This window comes from Symphalangus syndactylus, chromosome 8 (genome assembly GCF_028878055.3).
Source record: "Symphalangus syndactylus isolate Jambi chromosome 8, NHGRI_mSymSyn1-v2.1_pri, whole genome shotgun sequence".
Lineage (NCBI taxonomy): Eukaryota > Metazoa > Chordata > Mammalia > Primates > Hylobatidae > Symphalangus > Symphalangus syndactylus.
The window spans coordinates 147,042,370-147,060,869 of NC_072430.2; positions in this window are offsets into that span (position 1 = coordinate 147,042,370).

The following is an 18,500-nucleotide window of genomic DNA, read 5'->3' on the forward strand; positions in this document are numbered from 1 at the left end:
TTTCTGATCTGTGCATTCAGCTAACAGAGTTAAACCATACTTTTGATTGAGCAGATCTGAACAATCTTTCTGTAGAAAATGCAACTGGACATTTGGAGCGCTAAGAGAGCAGTAGTGGAAAAAGGAATATATTCAAATATAAACTACACAGAAGCATTCTTTGAAACTTTTTTCTGATCTGAGCATTCAGCTAACAGAGTTAAACCATACTTTTGATTGAGCAGTTTTGAAACACTCTGTCTGTAGAAAATGCAACGGGACATTCGTAGCGCTAAGTGGGTTATAGTGGAAAAAAGAATATGTTCAAATATAAACGACACAGAAGCATTGTATGAAACTACTTTCTGTTCTGTGCATTCAACTAACAGAGTTGAACCTTACATTTGATTGAGCCTTTCTGAAACACTCTTTCTGTAGAAACTGCAATTGGACATTCTGAGCGCTAAGAGGCCTCTATTGGGAAAAATAATATCTTCAAATAAAAACTACACAGAAGCATTGTGTGAAACTTATTTCTGATATGTTCATTAAGCTAACAGAGTTAAACCATACTTTTGATTGCGCAGTTCTGAACACTCTTTCTGTAGAAAATGCAAGTGGACATTCGGAGCGCTAAGAGGGTAACAGTGGAAAAAGGAATATATTCAAATATAAACTACACAGTAGCATTCTGTGAAAATTCTTTCTGTTCTCTGCATTCAACTAACAGAGTTGAACCTTACTTTTGATTGAGCCGTTCTGAAACACTCTTTCTGTAGAAACTGCAATTGGACATGCTAAGCGCTAAGAGGCCTACATTGGGAAAAAGAATATCTTCAAATAAAAACTACACAGATGCATTCTGTGAAACTTATTTCTGATCTGTAAATTCAGTTAACAGAGATAAAACATATTTTTGATTGAGCAGTTATGAAACACTCTTTTTGTAGAAAATGCAAGTGGAGATTCGGAGTGCTAAGAGGGTAATAGTGGAAAAAGGAATATCTTCAAATATAAATTACACAGAATCATTCGGTGAAACTTCTTTCTGATCTGTGCATTCAGCTAACAGAGTTAAACCGTACTTTTGATTGAGCAGATCTGAACACTCTTTCTGTAGAAAATGCAACTGGACATTTGGAGCGCTAAGAGCGTAGTAGTGGAAAAAGGAATATATTCAACTATAAACTACACAGAAGCATTCTGTGAAACTTCTTTCTGATCTGAGCATTCAGCTAACAGAGTTAAACCATACTTTTGATTGAGCAGTTTTGAAACACTCTGTCTGTAGAAAATGCAACTGGACATTCGTAGCGCTAAGTGGGTAATAGTGGAAAAAAGAATAAGTTCAAATATAAAATACACAGAAGCATTGTATGAAACTTCTTTCTGTTCTGTGCATTCAACTAACAGAGTTGAACCTTACTTTTGATTGAGCCGTTCTGAAACACTCTTTCTGTAGAAACTGCAATTGGACATTCTGAGCGCTAAGAGGCCTATATTGGGAAAAAGAATGTCTACAAATAAAAACTACACAGAAGAATTGTGTGAAACTTCTTTCTGTTCAGTTTGTTCAACTAAAAGAGTTGAACCTTAGTTTTGATTGAGCCGTTCTGAAACACTCTTTCTGTAGAAAATGCAAGTGGAGATTCGGTGCGCTAAGAGGGTAATAGTGGAAAAAGGAATGTCTCCAAATATAAACTACACAGAATCATTCTGTGAAACTTCTTTCTGATCTGTGCATTCAGCTAACAGAGTTAAACCATACTTTTGATTGAGCAGATCTGAACAGTCTTTCTGTAGAAAATGCAACTGGACATTTGGAGCGCTAAGAGAGTAGTAGTGGAAAAAGGAATATATTCAAATATAAACTACACAGAAGCATTCTGTGAAACTACTTTCTGATCTGAGCATTCAGCTAACAGAGTTAAACCATACTTTTGATTGAGCAGTTTTGAAACACTCTGTCTGTAGAAAATGCAACTGGACATTCGTAGCGCTAAGTGGGTAATAGTGGAAAAAAGAATATGTTCAAATATAAACTACACAGAAGCATTGTATGAAACTTCTTTCTGTTCTGTGCATTCAACTAACAGAGTTGAACGTTACTTTTGATTGAGCCTTTCTGAAACACTCTTTCTGTAGAAACTGCAATTGGACATTCTGAGCGCTAAGAAGCCTCTATTGGGAAAAATAATATCTTCAAACAAAAACTACACAGAAGCATTGTGTGAAACTTATTTCTGATATGTTCATTAAGCTAACAGAGTTAAACCATACTTTTGATTGCGCAGTTATGAACACTCTTTCTGTAGAAAATGCAAGTGGACATTCGGAGCGCTAAGAGGGTAATAGTGGAAAAAGGAATATATTCAAATATAAACTACACAGTAGCATTCTGTGAAAATTCTTTCTGTTCTGTGCATTCAACTAACAGAGTTGAACCTTACTTTAGATTGAGCCGTTCTGAAACACTCTTTCTGTAGAAACTGCAATTGGAAATGCTAAGCGCTAAGAGGCCTACATTGGGAAAAAGAATATCTTCAAATAAAAACTACACAGATGCATTCTGTGAAACTTATTTCTGATCTGTAAACTCAGTTAACAGAGATAAAACATATTTTTGATTGAGCAGTTATGAAACACCCTTTTTGTAGAAAATGCAAGTGGAGATTCGGAGCGCTAAGTGGGTAATAGTGGAAAAAAGAATGTCTTCAAATATAAACTACACAGAATCATTCGGTGAAACTTCTTTCTGATCTGTGCATTCAGCTAACAGAGTTAAACTATACTTTTGATTGAGCAGATCTGAACACTGTTTCTGTAGAAAATGCAACTGGACATTTGGAGCGCAAAGAGCGTAGTAGTGGAAAAAGGAATATATTCAAATATAAACTACACAGAAGCATTCTGTGAAACTTCTTTCTGATCTGAGCATTCAGCTAACAGAGTTAAACCATACTTTTGATTGAGCAGTTTTGAAACACTCTGTCTGTAGAAAATGCAACTGGACATTCGTAGCGCTAAGTGGGTAATAGTGGAAAAAAGAATATGTTCAAATATAAACTACACAGAAGCATTGTATGAAACTTCTTTCTGTTCTGTGCATTCAACTAACAGAGTTGAACCTTACTTTTGATTGAGGCGTTCTGAAACACTCTTTCTGTAGAAACTGCAATTGGACATTCTGAGCGCTAGGAGGCCTATACTGGGAAAAAGAATGTCTACAAATAAAAACTACACAGAAGAATTGTGTGAAACTTCTTTCTGTTCTGTTTGTTCAACTAAATGAGTTGAACCTTAGTTTTGATTGAGCCGTTCTGAAACACTCTTTCTGTAGAAAATGCAAGTGGAGATTCGGAGCGCTAAGAGGGTAATAGTGGAAAAAGGAATGTCTCCAAATATAAACTACACAGAATCATTCTGTGAAACTTCTTTCTGATCTGTGCATTCAGCTAACAGAGTTAAACCATACTTTTGATTGAGCAGATCTGAACACTCTTTCTGTAGAAAATGCAACTGGACATTTGGAGCGCTAAGAGAGCAGTAGTGGAAAAAGGAATATATTCAAATATAAACTACACAGAAGCATTCTGTGAAACTTTTTTCTGATCTGAGCATTCAGCTAACAGAGTTAAACCATACTTTTGATTGAGCAGTTTTGAAACACTCTGTCTGTAGAAAATGCAACGGGACATTCGTAGCGCTAAGTGGGTAATAGTGGAAAAAAGAATATGTTCAAATATAAACGACACAGAAGCATTGTATGAAACTTCTTTCTGTTCTGTGCATTCAACTAACAGAGTTGAACCTTTCTTTTGATTGAGCCTTTCTGAAACACTCTTTCTGTAGAAAATGCAATTGGACATTCTGAGCGCTAAGAGGCCTCTATTGGGAAAAATAATATCTTCAAATAAAAACTACACAGAAGCATTGTGTGAAACTTATTTCTGATATGTTCATTAAGCTAACAGAGTTAAACCATACTTTTGATTGCGCAGTTCTGAACACTCTTTCTGTAGAAAATGCAAGTGGACATTCGGAGCGCTAAGAGGGTAATAGTGGAAAAAGAAATATATTCAAATATAAACTACACAGTAGCATTCTGTGAAAATTCTTTCTGTTCTCTGCATTCAACTAACAGAGTTGAACCTTACTTTTGATTGAGCCGTTCTGAAACACTCTTTCTGTAGAAACTGCAATTGGACATGCTAAGCGCTAAGAGGCCTACATTGGGAAAAAGAATATCTTCAAATAAAAACTACACAGATGCATTCTGTGAAACTTATTTCTGATCTGTAAATTCAGTTAACAGATATAAAACATATTTTTGATTGAGCAGTTATGAAACACTCTTTTTGTAGAAAATGCAAGTGGAGATTCGGAGCGCTAAGAGGGTACATGTGGAAAAAGGAATGTCTTCAAATATAAACTACACAGAATCATTCGGTGAAACTTCTTTCTGATCTGTGCATTCAGCTAACAGAGTTAAACCATACTTTTGATTGAGCAGATCTGAACACTCTTTCTGTAGAAAATGCAACTGGACATTTGGAGCGCTAAGAGCGTAGTAGTGGAAAAAGGAATATATTCAAATATAAACTACACAGAAGCATTCTGTGAAACTTCTTTCTGATCTGAGCATTCAGCTAACAGAGTTAAACCATACTTTTGATTGAGCAGTTTTGAAACACTCTGTCTGTAGAAAATGCAACTGGACATTCGTAGCGCTAAGTGGGTAATAGTGGAAAAAAGAATATGTTCAAATATAAACTACACAGAAGCATTGTATGAAACTTCTTTCTGTTCTGTGCATTCAACTAACAGAGTTGAACCTTACTTTTGATTGAGCCGTTCTGAAACACTCTTTCTGTAGAAACTGCAATTGGACATTCTGAGCGCTAAGAGGCCTATATTGGGAAAAAGAATGTCTACAAATAAAAACTACACAGAAGAATTGTGTGAAACTTCTTTCTGTTCTGTTTGTTCAACTAAAAGAGTTGAACCTTAGTTTTGATTGAGCCGTTCTGAAACACTCTTTCTGTAGAAAATGCAAGTGGAGGTTCGGAGCGCTAAGTGGGTAATAGTGGAAAAAGGAATGTCTCCAAATATAAACTACACAGAATCATTCTGTGAAACTTTTTCTGATCTGTGCATTCAGCTAACAGAGTTAAACCATACTTTTGATTGAGCAGATCTGAACACTCTTTCTGTAGATAATGCAACTGGACATTTGGAGCGCTAAGAGAGTAGTAGTGGAAAAAGGAATATATTCAAATATAAACTACACAGAAGCATTCTGTGAAACTTCTTTCTGATCTGAGCATTCAGCTAACAGAGTTAAACCATACTTTTGATTGGGCAGTTTTGAAACACTCTGTCTGTAGAAAATGCAACTGGACATTCGTAGCGCTAAGTGGGTAATAGTGGAAAAAAGAATATGTTCAAATATAAACTACACAGAAGCATTGTATGAAACTTCTTTCTGTTCTGTGCATTCAACTAACAGAGTTGAACCTTACTTTTGATTGAGCCGTTCTGAAACACTCTTTCTGTAGAAACTGCAATTGGACATTCTGAGCGCTAAGAGGCCTCTATAGGGAAAAATAATATCTTCAAATAAAAACTACACAGAAGCATTGTGTGAAACTTATTTCTGATATGTTCATTATGCTAACAGAATTAAACCATACTTTTGATTGCGCAGTTCTGAACACTCTTTCTGTAGAAAATGCAAGTGGACATTCGGAGCGCTAAGAGGGTAATAGTGGAAAAAGTAATATATTCAAATACAAACTACACAGTAGCATTCTGTGAAAATACTTTCTGTTCTGTGCATTCAACTAACAGAGTTGAACCTTACTTTTGATTGAGCCATTCTGAAACACTCTTTCTGTAGAAACTGCAATTGGACATGCTAAGCGCTAAGAGGCCTACATTGGGAAAAAGAATATCTTCAAATAAAAACTACACAGATGCATTCTGTGAAACTTATTTCTGATCTGTAAACTCAGTTAACAGAGATAAAACATATTTTTGATTGAGCAGTTATGAAACCCTCTTTTTGTAGAAAATGCAAGTGGAGATTCGGAGCGCTAAGAGGGTAATAGTGGAAAAAGGAATGTCTTCAAATATAAACTACACAGAATCATTCGGTGAAACTTCTTTCTGATCTGTGCATTCAGCTAACAGAGTTAAACCATACTTTTGATTGAGCAGATCTGAACACTCTTTCTGTAGAAAATGCAACTGGACATTAGGAGCGCTAAGAGCGTAGTAGTGGAAAAAGGAATATATTCAAATATAAACTACACAGAAGCATTCTGTGAAACTTCTTTCTGATCTGAGCATTCAGCTAACAGAGTTAAACCATACTTTTGATTGAGCAGTTTTGAAACACTCTGTCTGTAGAAAATGCAACTGGACATTCTTAGCGCTAAGTGGGTAATAGTGGAAAAAAGAATATGTTCAAATAGAAACTACACAGAAGCATTGTATGAAACTTCTTTCTGTTCTGTGCATTCAACTAACAGTGTTGAACCTTACTTTTGATTGAGCCGTTCTGAAACACTCTTTCTGTAGAAACTGCAATTGGACATTCTGAGCGCTAGGAGGCCTATATTGGGAAAAAGAATGTCTACAAATAAAAACTACACAGAAGAATTGTGTGAAACTTCTTTCTGTTCTGTTTGTTCAACTAAAAGAGTTGAACCTTAGTTTTGATTGAGCCGTTCTGAAACACTCTTTCTGTAGAAAATGCAACTGGACATTTGGAGCGCTAAGAGAGTAGTAGTGGAAAAAGGAATATATTCAAATATAAACTACACAGAAGCATTCTGTGAAACTTCTTTCTGATCTGAGCATTCAGCTAACAGAGTTAAACCATACTTTTGATTGAGCAGTTTTGAAACACTCTGTCTGTAGAAAATGCAACTGGACATTCGTAGCGCTAAGTGGGTAATAGTGGAAAAAAGAATATGTTCAAAAAGAAACTACACAGAAGCATTGTATGAAACTTCTTTCTGTTCTGTGCATTCAACTAACAGTGTTGAACCTTACTTTTGATTGAGCCGTTCTGAAACACTCTTTCTGTAGAAACTGCAATTGGACATTCTGAGCGCTAGGAGGCCTATATTGGGAAAAAGAATGTCTACAAATAAAAACTACACAGAAGAATTGTGTGAAACTTCTTTCTGTTCTGTTTGTTCAACTAAAAGAGTTGAACCTTAGTTTTGATTGAGCCGTTCTGAAACACTCTTTCTGTAGAAAATGCAACTGGACATTTGGAGCGCTAAGAGAGTAGTAGTGGAAAAAGGAATATATTCAAATATAAACTACACAGAAGCATTCTGTGAAACTTCTTTCTGATCTGAGCATTCAGCTAACAGAGTTAAACCATACTTTTGATTGAGCAGTTTTGAAACACTCTGTCTGTAGAAAATGCAACTGGACATTCGTAGCGCTAAGTGGGTAATAGTGGAAAAAAGAATATGTTCAAATATAAACTACACAGAAGCATTGTATGAAACTTCTTTCTGTTCTGTGCATTCAACTAACAGAGTTGAACCTTACCTTTGATTGAGCCGTTCTGAAACACTCTTTCTGTAGAAACTGCAATTGGACATTCTGAGTGCTAAGAGGCCTCTATTGGGAAAACTAATATCTTCAAATAAAAACTACACAGAAGCATTGTGTGAAACTTATTTCTGATATGTTCATTAAGCTAACAGAGTTAAATCATACTTTTGATTGCGCAGTTCTGTACACTCTTTCTGTAGAAAATGCAAGTGGACATTCGCAGCGCTGAGGGTAATAGTTGAAAAGGGAATATATTCAAATATAAACTACACAGTAGCATTCTGTGAAAATTCTTTCTGTTCTGTGCATTCAACTAACAGAGTTGAACTTTACTTTCGATTGAGCCGTTCTGAAACACTCTTTCTGTAGAAACTGCAATTGGACATGCTAAGCGCCAAGAGGCCTACATTGGGAAAAAGAATATCTTCAAATAAAAACTACACAGATGCATTCTGTGAAACTTATTTCTGATCTGTAAATTCAGTTAACAGAGATGAAACATATTTTTGATTGAGCAGTTATGAAACACTCTTTTTGTAGAAAATGCAAGTGGAGATTCGGAGCGCTAAGAGGGTAATAGTGGAAAAAGGAATGTCTTCAAATATAAACTACACAGAATCATTCGGTGAAACTTCTTTCTGATCTGTGCATTCTGCTAACAGAGTTAAAACATACTTTTGATTGAGCAGATCTGAACACTCTTTCTGTAGAAAATGCAACTGGACATTTGGAGCGCTAAGAGCGTAGTAGTGGAAAAAGGAATATATTCAAATATAAACTACACAGAAGCATTCTGTGAAACTTCTTTCTGATCTGAGCATTCAGCTAACAGAGTTAAACCATACATTTGATTGAGCAGTTTTGAAACACTCTGTCTGTAGAAAATGCAACTGGACATTCATAGCGCTAAGTGGGTAATAGTGGAAAAAAGAATATGTTCAAATAGAAACTACACAGAAGCATTGTATGAAACTTCTTTCTGTTCTGTGCATTCAACTAACAGAGTTGAACCTTACTTTTGAATGAGCCGTTCTGAAACCCTCTTTCTGTAGAAACTGCAATTGGACATTCTGAGCGCTAAGAAGCCTATATTGGGAAAAAGAATGTCTACAAATAAAAACTACACAGAAGAATTGTGTGAAACTTCTTTCTGTTCTGTTTGTTCAACTAAAAGAGTTGAACCTTAGTTTTGATTGAGCCGTTCTGAAACACTCTTTCTGTAGAAAATGCAAGTGGAGATTCGGAGCGCTAAGAGGGTAATAGTGGAAAAAGGAATGTCTCCAAATATAAACTACACAGAATCATTCTGTGAAACTTATTTCTGATCTGTGCATTCAGCTAACAGAGTTAAACCATACTTTTGATTGAGCAGATCTGAACACTCTTTCTGTAGAAAATGCAACTGGACATTTGGAGCGCTAAGAGAGTAGTAGTGGAAAAAGGAATATATTCAAATATAAACTACACAGAAGCATTCTGTGAAACTTCTTTCTGATCTGAGCATTCAGCTAACAGAGTTAAACCATACTTTTGATTGAGCAGTTTTGAAACACTCTGTCTGTAGAAAATGCAACTGGACATTCGTAGCGCTAAGTGGGTAATAGTGGAAAAAAGAGTATGTTCAAATATAAACTACACAGAAGCATTGTATGAAACTTCTTTCTGTTCTGTGCATTCAACTAACAGAGTTGAACCTTACTTTTGATTGAGCCTTTCTGAAACACTCTTTCTGTAGAAACTGCAATAGGACATTCTGAGCGCAAAGAGGCCTATATTGGGAAAAATAATATCTTCAAATAAAAACTACACAGAAGCATTGTGTGAAACTTATTTCTGATATGTTCATTAAGCTAACAGAGTTAAACCATACATTTGATTGCGCAGTTCTGAACACTCTTTCTGTAGAAAATGCAAGTGGACATTCGGAGCGCTAAGAGGGTAATAGTGGAAAAAGGAATATATACAAATATAAACTACACAGTAGCATTCTGTGAAAATTCTTTCTGTTCTGTGCATTCAACTAACAGAGTTGAACCTTACTTTTGATTGAGCCGTTCTGAAACACTCTTTCTGTAGAAACTGCAATTGGACATGCTAAGCGCTAAGAGGCCTACATTGGGAAAAAGAATATCTTCAAATAAAAACTACACAGATGCATTCTGTGAAACTTGTTTCTGATCTGTAAATTCAGTTAGCAGAGATAAAACATATTTTTGATTGAGCAGTTATGAAACACTCTTTTTGTAGAAAATGCAAGTGGAGATTCGGAGCGCTAAGAGGGTAATAGTGGAAAAAGGAATGTCTTCAAATATAAACTACACAGAACCATTCGGTGAAACTTCTTTCTGATCTGTGCATTCAGCTAACAGAGTTAAACCATACTTTTGATTGAGCAGATCTGAACACTCTTTCTGTAGAAAATGAAACTGGACATTTTGAGCGCTAAGAGCGTAGTAGTGGAAAAAGGAATATATTCAAATATAAACTACACAGAAGCATTCTGTGAAACTTCTTTCTGATCTGAGCATTCAGCTAACAGAGTTAAACCATACATTTGATTGAGCAGTTTTGAAACACTCTGTCTGTAGAAAATGCAACTGGACATTCGTAGCGCTAAGTGGGTAATAGTGGAAAAAAGAATATGTTCAAATATAAACTACACAGAAGCATTGTATGAAACTTCTTTCTGTTCTGTGCATTCAACTTACAGAGTTGAACATTACTTTTGATTGAGCCGTTCTGAAACACTCTTTCTGTAGAAACTGCAATTGGACATTCTGAGCGCTAAGAGGCCTATACTGGGAAAAAGAATGTCTACAAATAAAAACTACACAGAAGAATTGTGTGAAACTTCTTTCTGTTCTGTTTGTTCAACTAAAAGAGTTGAACTTTAGTTTTGATTGAGCCGTTCTTAAACACTCTTTCTGTAGAAAATGCAAGTGGAGATTCGGAGCGCTAAGAGGGTAATAGTGGAAAAAGGAATGTCTCCAAATATAAACTACACAGAATCATTCTGTGAAACTTCTTTCTGATCTGTGCATTCAGCTAACAGAGTTAAAACATACTTTTGATTGAGCAGATCTGAACACCCTTTCTGTAGAAAATGCAACTGGACCTTTGGAGCGCTAAGAGAGTAGTAGTGGAAAAAGGAATATATTCAAATATAAACTACACAGAAGCATTCTGTGAAACTTCTTTCTGATCTGAGAATTCAGCTAACAGAGTTAAACCATACTTTTGATTGAGCAGTTTTGAAACACTCTGTCTGTACAAAATGCAACTGGACATTCGTAGCGCTAAGTGGGTAATAGTGGAAAAAAGAATATGTTCAAATATAAACTACACAGAAGCATTGTATGAAACTTCTTTCTGTTCTGTGCATTCAACTAACAGAGTTGAACCTGACTTTTGATTGAGCCTTTCTGAAACACTCTTTCTGTAGAAACTGCAATTGGACATTGTGAGCGCTAAGAGGCCTCTATTGGGAAAAATAATATCTTCAAATAAAAACTACACAGAAGCATTGTGTGAAAGTTATTTCTGATATGTTCATTAAGCTAACAGAGTTAAACCATACTTTTGATTGCGCAGTTCTGAACACTCTTTCTGTAGAAAATGCAAGTGGACATTCCGAGCGCTAAGAGGGTAATAGTGGAAAAAGGAATATATTCAAATATAAACTACACAGTAGCATTCTGTGAAAATTCTTTCTGTTCTGTGCATTCAACTAACAGAGTTGAACCTTACTTTTGATTGAGCCGTTCTGAAACACTCTTTCTGTAGAAACTGCAATTGGACATGCTAAGCGCTAAGAGGCCTACATTGGGAAAAAGAATATCTTCAAATAAAAACTACACAGATGCATTCTGTGAGACTTATTTCTGATCTGTAAATTCAGTTAACAGAGATAAAACATATTTTTGATTGAGCAGTTATGAAACACTCTTTTTGTAGAAAATGCAAGTGGAGATTCGGAGCGCTAAGAGGGTAATAGTGGAAAAAGGAATGTCTTCAAATATAAACTACACAGAATCATTCGGTGAAACTTCTTTCTGATCTGTGCATTCAGCTAACAGAGTTAAACCATACTTTTGATTGAGCAGATCTGAACACTCTTTCTGTAGAAAATTCAACTGGACATTTGGAGCGCTAAGAGCGTAGTAGTGGAAAAAGTAATATATTCAAATATAAACTACACAGAAGCATTCTGTGAAACTTCTTTCTGATCTGAGCATTCAGCTAACAGAGTTAAACCATACTTTTGATTGAGCAGTTTTGAAACCCTCTGTCTGTAGAAAATGCAACTGAACATTCGTAGCGCTAAGTGGGTAATAGTGGAAAAAAGAATATGTTCAAATATAAACTACACAGAAGCATTGTATGAAACTTCTTTCTGTTCTGTGCATTCAACTAACAGAGTTGAACCTTACTTTTGATTGAGCCGTTCAGAAACACTCATTCTGTAGAAACTGCAATTGGACATTCTGAGCGCTAAGAGGCCTATATTGGGAAAAAGAATGTCTACAAATAAAAACTACACAGAAGAATTGTGTGAAACTTCTTTCTGTTCTGTTTGTTCAACTAAAAGAGTTGAACCTTAGTTTTGATTGAGCCGTTCTGAAACACTCTTTCTGTAGAAAATGCAAGTGGAGATTCGGAGCGCTAAGAGGGTAATAGTGGAAAAAGGAATGTCTCCAAATATAAACTACACAGAATCATTCTGTGAAACTTATTTCTGATCTGTGCATTCAGCTAACAGAGTTAAACCATACTTTTGATTGAGCAGATCTGAACACTCTTTCTGTAGAAAATGCAACTGGACATTTGGAGCCCTAAGAGAGTAGTAGTGGAAAAAGGAATATATTCAAATATAAACTACACAGAAGCATTCTGTGAAACTTCTTTCTGATCTGAGCATTCAGCTAACAGAGTTAAACCATACTTTTGATTGAGCAGTTTTGAAACACTCTGTCTGTAGAAAATGCAACTGGACATTCGTAGCGCTAAGTGGGTAATAGTGGAAAAAAGAATATGTTCAAATATAAACTACACAGAAGCATTGTATGAAACTTCTTTCTGTTCTGTGCATTCAACTAACAGAGTTGAACCTTACTTTTGATTGAGCCTTTCTGAAACACTCTTTCTGTAGAAACTGCAATAGGACATTCTGAGCGCAAAGAGGCCTATATTGGGAAAAATAATATCTTCAAATAAAAACTACACAGAAGCATTGTGTGAAACTTATTTCTGATATGTTCATTAAGCTAACAGAGTTAAACCATACATTTGATTGCGCAGTTCTGAACACTCTTTCTGTAGAAAATGCAAGTGGACATTCGGAGCGCTAAGAGGGTAATAGTGGAAAAAGGAATATATACAAATATAAACTACACAGTAGCATTCTGTGAAAATTCTTTCTGTTCTGTGCATTCAACTAACAGAGTTGAACCTTACTTTTGATTGAGCCGTTCTGAAACACTCTTTCTGTAGAAACTGCAATTGGACATGCTAAGCGCTAAGAGGCCTACATTGGGAAAAAGAATATCTTCAAATAAAAACTACACAGATGCATTCTGTGAAACTTGTTTCTGATCTGTAAATTCAGTTAGCAGAGATAAAACATATTTTTGATTGAGCAGTTATGAAACACTCTTTTTGTAGAAAATGCAAGTGGAGATTCGGAGCGCTAAGAGGGTAATAGTGGAAAAAGGAATGTCTTCAAATATAAACTACACAGAACCATTCGGTGAAACTTCTTTCTGATCTGTGCATTCAGCTAACAGAGTTAAACCATACTTTTGATTGAGCAGATCTGAACACTCTTTCTGTAGAAAATGAAACTGGACATTTGGAGCGCTAAGAGCGTAGTAGTGGAAAAAGGAATATATTCAAACATAAACTACACAGAAGCATTCTGTGAAACTTCTTTCTGATCTGAGCATTCAGCTAACAGAGTTAAACCATACATTTGATTGAGCAGTTTTGAAACACTCTGTCTGGAGAAAATGCAACTGGACATTCGTAGCGCTTAGTGGGTAATAGTGGAAAAAAGAATATGTTCAAATATAAACTACACAGAAGCATTGTATGAAACTTCTTTCTGTTCTGTGCATTCAACTAACAGAGTTGAACATTACTTTTGATTGAGCCGTTCTGAAACACTCTTTCTGTAGAAACTGCAATTGGACATTCTGAGCGCTAAGAGGCCTATACTGGGAAAAAGAATGTCTACAAATAAAAACTACACAGAAGAATTGTGTGAAAATTCTTTCTGTTCTGTTTGTTCAACTAAAAGAGTTGAACCTTAGTTTTGATTGAGCCGTTCTGAAACACTCTTTCTGTAGAAAATGCAAGTGGAGATTCGGAGCGCTAAGAGGGTAATAGTGGAAAAAGGAATGTCTCCAAATATAAACTACACAGAATCATTCTGTGAAACTTCTTTCTGATCTGTGCATTCAGCTAACAGAGTTAAACCATACTTTTGATTGAGCAGTTTTGAAACACTCTGTCTGTAGAAAATGCAACTGAACATTCGTAGCGCTAAGTGGGTAATAGTGGAAAAAAGAATATGTTCAAATATAAACTACACAGAAGCATTGTATGAAACTTCTTTCTGTTCTGTGCATTCAACTAACAGAGTTGAACCTTACTTTTGATTGAGCCGTTCTGAAACACTCTTTCTGTAGAAACTGCAATTGGACATGCTAAGCGCTAAGAGGCCTACATTGGGAAAAAGAATATCTTCAAATAAAAACTACACAGATGCATTCTGTGAAACTTATTTCTGATCTGTAAATTCAGTTAACAGAGATAAAACATATTTTTGATTGAGCAGTTATGAAACACTCTTTTTGTAGAAAATGCAAGTGGAGATTCGGAGCGCTAAGTGGGTAATAGTGGAAAAAGGAATGTCTCCAAATATAAACTACACAGAATCATTCTGTGAAACTTCTTTCTGATCTGTGCATTCAGCTAACAGAGTTAAACCACACTTTTGATTGAGCAGATCTGAACACTCTTTCTGTAGAAAATGCAACTGGACATTTGGAGCGCTAAGAGCGTAGTAGTGGAAAAAGGAATATATTCAAATATAAACTACACAGAAGCATTCTGTGAAACTTCTTTCTGATCTGAGCATTCAGCTAACAGTTAAACCATACTTATGATTGAGCAGTTTTGAAACACTCTGTCTGTAGAAAATGCAACTGGACATTCGTAGCGCTAAGTGGGTAATAGTGGAAAAAAGAATATGTTCAAATATAAACTACACAGAAGCATTGTATGAAACTTCTTTCTGTTCTGTGCATTCAACTAACAGAGTTGAACATTACTTTTGATTGAGCCGTTCTGAAACACTCTTTCTGTAGAAACTGCAATTGGACATTCTGAGCGCTAAGAGGCCTATACTGGGAAAAAGAATGTCTACAAATAAAAACTACACAGAAGAATTGTGTGAAACTTCTTTCTGTTCTGTTTGTTCAACTAAAAGAGTTGAACCTTAGTTTTGATTGAGCCGTTCTGAAACACTCTTTCTGTAGAAAATGCAAGTGGAGATTCGGAGCGCTAAGAGGGTAATAGTGGAAAAAGGAATGTCTCCAAATATAAACTACACAGAATCATTCTGTGAAACTTCTTTCTGATCTGTGCATTCAGCTAACAGAGTTAAACCATACTTTTGATTGAGCAGATCTGAACACCCTTTCTGTAGAAAATGCAACTGGACATTTGGAGCGCTAAGAGAGTAGTAGTGGAAAAAGGAATATATTCAAATATAAACTACACAGAAGCATTCTGTGAAACTTCTTTCTGATCTGAGCATTCAGGTAACAGAGTTAAACCATACTTTTGATTGAGCAGTTTTGAAACACTCTGTCTGTAGAAAATGCAACTGGACATTCGTAGCGCTAAGTGGGTAATAGTGGAAAAAAGAATATGTTCAAATACAAACTACACAGAAGCATTGTATGAAACTTCTTTCTGTTCTGTGCATTCAACTAACAGAGTTGAACCTTACTTTTGATTGAGCCGTTCTGAAACACTCTTTCTGTAGAAACTGCAATTGGACATTCTGAGTGCTAAGAGGCCTCTATTGGGAAAACTAATATCTTCAAATAAAAACTACACAGAAGCATTGTGTGAAACTTATTTCTGATATGTTCATTAAGCTAACAGAGTTAAATCATACTTTTGATTGCGCAGTTCTGAACACTCTTTCTGTAGAAAATGCAAGTGGACATTCGCAGCGCTAAGAGGGTAATAGTGGAAAAGGGAATATATTCAAATATAAACTACACAGTAGCATTCTGTGAAAATTCTTTCTGTTCTGTGCATTCAACTAACAGAGTTGAACTTTACTTTCGATTGAGCCGTTCTGAAACACTCTTTCTGTAGAAACTGCAATTGGACATGCTAAGCGCCAAGAGGCCTACATTGGGAAAAAGAATATCTTCAAATAAAAACTACACAGATGCATTCTGTGAAACTTATTTCTGATCTGTAAATTCAGTTAACAGAGATAAAACATATTTTTGATTGAGCAGTTATGAAACACTCTTTTTGTAGAAAATGCAAGTGGAGATTCTGAGCGCTAAGAGGGTACTAGTGGAAAAAGGAATGTCTTCAAATATAAACTACACAGAATCATTCGGTGAAACTTCTTTCTGATCTGTGCATTCAGCTAACAGAGTTAAAACATACTTTTGATTGAGCAGATCTGAACACTCTTTCTGTAGAAAATGCAAATGGACATTTGGAGCGCTAAGAGCGTAGTAGTGGAAAAAGGAATATATTCAAATATAAACTACACAGAAGCATTCTGTGAAACTTCTTTCTGATCTGAGCATTCAGCTAACAGAGTTAAACCATACTTTTGATTGAGCAGTTTTGAAACACTCTGTCTGTAGAAAATGCAACTGGACATTCGTAGCGCTAAGTGGGTAATAGTGGAAAAAAGAATATGTTCAAATAGAAACTACACAGAAGCATTGTATGAAACTTCTTTCGGTTCTGTGCATTCAACTAACAGAGTTGAACCTTACTTTTGAATGAGCCGTTCTGAAACTCTCTTTCTGTAGAAACTGCAATTGGACATTCTGAGCGCTAAGAAGCCTATATTGGGAAAAAGAATGTCTACAAATAAAAACTACACAGAAGAATTGTGTGAAACTTCTTTCTGTTCTGTTTGTTCAACTAAAAGAGTTGAACCTTAGTTTTGATTGAGCCGTTCTGAAACACTCTTTCTGTAGAAAATGCAAGTGGAGATTCGGAGCGCGAAGAGGGTAATAGTGGAAAAAGGAATGTCTCCAAATATAAACTACACAGAATCATTCTGTGAAACTTATTTCTGATCTGTGCATTCAGCTAACAGAGTTAAACCATACTTTTGATTGAGCAGATCTGAACACTCTTTCTGTAGAAAATGCAACTGGACATTTGGAGCGCTAAGAGAGTAGTAGTGGAAAAAGGAATATATTCAAATATAAACTACACAGAAGCATTCTGTGAAACTTCTTTCTGATCTGAGCATTCAGCTAACAGAGTTAAACCATACTTTTGATTGAGCAGTTTTGAAACACTCTGTCTGTAGAAAATGCAACTGGACATTCGTAGCGCTAAGTGGGTAATAGTGGAAAAAAGAATATGTTCAAATATAAACTACACAGAAGCATTGTATGAAACTTCTTTCTGTTCTGTGCATTCAACTAACAGAGTTGAACCTTACTTTTGATTGAGCCTTTCTGAAACACTCTTTCTGTAGAAACTGCAATAGGACATTCTGAGCGCAAAGAGGCCTATATTGGGAAAAATAATATCTTCAAATAAAAACTACACAGAAGCATTGTGTGAAACTTATTTCTGATATGTTCATTAAGCTAACAGAGTTAAACCATACATTTGATTGCGCAGTTCTGAACACTCTTTCTGTAGAAAATGCAAGTGGACATTCGGAGCGCTAAGAGGGTAATAGTGGAAAAAGGAATATATACAAATATAAACTACACAGTAGCATTCTGTGAAAATTCTTTCTGTTCTGTGCATTCAACTAACAGAGTTGAACCTTACTTTTGATTGAGCCGTTCTGAAACACTCTTTCTGTAGAAACTGCAATTGGACATGCTAAGCGCTAAGAGGCCTACATTGGGAAAAAGAATATCTTCAAATAAAAACTACACAGATGCATTCCGTGAAACTTGTTTCTGATCTGTAAATTCAGTTAGCAGAGATAAAACATATTTTTGATTGAGCAGTTATGAAACACTCTTTTTGTAGAAAATGCAAGTGGAGATTCGGAGCGCTAAGAGGGTAATAGTGGAAAAAGGAATGTCTTCAAATATAAACTACACAGAACCATTCGGTGAAACTTCTTTCTGATCTGTGCATTCAGCTAACAGAGTTAAACCATACTTTTGATTGAGCAGATCTGAACACTCTTTCTGTAGAAAATGAAACTGGACATTTGGAGCGCTAAGAGCGTAGTACTGGAAAAAGGAATATATTCAAATATAAACTACACAGAAGCATTCTGTGAAACTTCTTTCTGATCTGAGCATTCAGCTAACAGAGTTAAACCATACATTTGATTGAGCAGTTTTGAAACACTCTGTCTGTAGAAAATGGAACTGGACATTCGTAGCGCTAAGTGGGTAATAGTGGAAAAAAGAATATGTTCAAATATAAACTACACAGAAGCATTGTATGAAACTTCTTTCTGTTCTGTGCATTCAACTAACAGAGTTGAACCTTACTTTTGATTGAGCCGTTCTGAAACACTCTTTCTGTAGAAACTGCAATTGGACATTCTGAGCGTTAATAGGCCTCTATTGGGAAAAATAATATCTTCAAATAAAAACTACACAGAAGCATTGTGTGAAACTTATTTCTGATATGTTCATTAAGCTAACAGAGTTACAGCTCCCAGCCCCAGCGACACAGAAGACGGGTGA